Raw genomic sequence first — 1,533 nt, 5'->3', positions numbered from 1 at the left:
CCAGAGTTGATATCCATTGTTTTTTTTTAAAAAAAAATACTTTAGGCCAGGGCATAAAAAGTGCATAACAAACTTCTTATGCATTGATCTTACATATTTTTGCCAACTAGCAAGGAATACGATAGCATTTAGTTTCCTTTAGATAATTTTTATTCTGAAATTCAATATCATTATATAGTATAGAACTGGATTCTTAGGAAAGGGAGAGGATCTGTATTATGTAGTGTCAAAAATCCATTTAGCATATTTTATGAATTAAGTGGTCCATAAAAGTGAAAGGGAGAGGATCTGTATTATGTAGTGTCAAAAATCCAGTTAGCATAGTTGATGAATTAAGTGGTCCATCAAAGTGAATTTAAGGTAACAACTAACAAGCGAATCATGAAAATAAATACAATCTTTCTTCATCTCCACTTTAGAGAGAATAAAGTTTTCAAGAGAAACAGAGTCCCCAACTATACAAGTGTAACTGCAATAAATTTGAACTCCATACATAAAATAAAATAATAAAAATTCAAATATAACAGGTAAACTTTTTAAACAATGCAACTTTCTTGAGACTCGAGATGCTTTCAATATTTCAATATTCTGGGAACAGAAATGAAAGAACACAGAAGCATATGTAGTCACCGTTAGACGCAACCAGCTGGAAAATTCGAAGCAGATTGCCTGGAAAGTGACCCTTTCGAGAAAACAAAAGTGTGTTCAATGTAAGAGAAGGGTCTTCAAGAAAATAAAGCCAAAATCCAAAGCTATCTCCTTCTTCTCCCCTTCTCATTTATCACAAATCAAAAAGGGGTTTAAAAAACCTAGAATTTCAAATGCAACACAAACAGAATGTGGGAAGCTCGGTAAGCAGATGTGTCGACGGAGACCCAAAAATTGGATCTAACAACAACCGGCCAGTTAGCTTCCCTAACCGAATTTCTTGATTTGGCTACAGCCACCATGGCACATTCAAGATTAAGGGTATTGAAACCTTTTACCCTTCCCTTGGTACATGTAGCCTTCAACAACGAAATTGAAATTTGATTAACTCAATAATCATAATGTTAGAAATCAGAAGTTAGACTAGATTTTGGATGCGAGCAATTGCAAAAACTTGCATACGAACATTGAGAAACCCTAACCCTAGAGTATTTGGGAACAATGAGGGTGACTACATTACCTATTTATACAGCTGTGCGCAAAGGAAAGATCTCCACCGTCCATACCAAATCTGATGGGCGGTGGATTTTAATTACTAAACTCTCAAAACCAGCCAGTTCGGCCCATTTAAGATTCGGCTAATTTTAAGTTGGACCTGATTAGGGTAAACCGATTTCAGCCCAGCTTCCTACTACCCAACCCAATAAAACCAGCTTAGGCCTGAAATCAAAAAAGGTATAGGCCAATGACCAAAAACAAGGTTTAGGCTAGTGTATCAATCACTAGTTTTAAAATTTTTTGAGGGTTATAAAATAAAAAAGGTCTAAGTTATAGTATTTTTTCCGACTTACAATAATAAATTGATTAATAAATATTTAAATACAT

At 34.5% G+C, this 1,533-nt stretch overlaps 1 non-coding gene across 1 annotated transcript; it reads right to left on the bottom strand.

Moving 5' to 3' along the window:
- Window positions 1-835: 835 nt before the first annotated feature.
- Window positions 836-946, bottom strand: LOC112746372 (small nucleolar RNA snoR109). The gene has a single exon (XR_003174261.1). It is a non-coding gene; the product is annotated as a small nucleolar RNA snoR109 (small nucleolar RNA).
- Between the last annotated feature and the right edge of the window lie 587 nt (window positions 947-1,533).

The sequence above is a fragment of the Arachis hypogaea genome, chromosome 14 (genome assembly GCF_003086295.3).
Source record: "Arachis hypogaea cultivar Tifrunner chromosome 14, arahy.Tifrunner.gnm2.J5K5, whole genome shotgun sequence".
In the NCBI taxonomy this organism is placed as follows: domain Eukaryota; kingdom Viridiplantae; phylum Streptophyta; class Magnoliopsida; order Fabales; family Fabaceae; genus Arachis; species Arachis hypogaea.
The sequence above is the reverse complement of the archived record's forward strand: the minus strand, read 5'-3'. Positions and strand labels throughout refer to the sequence as shown.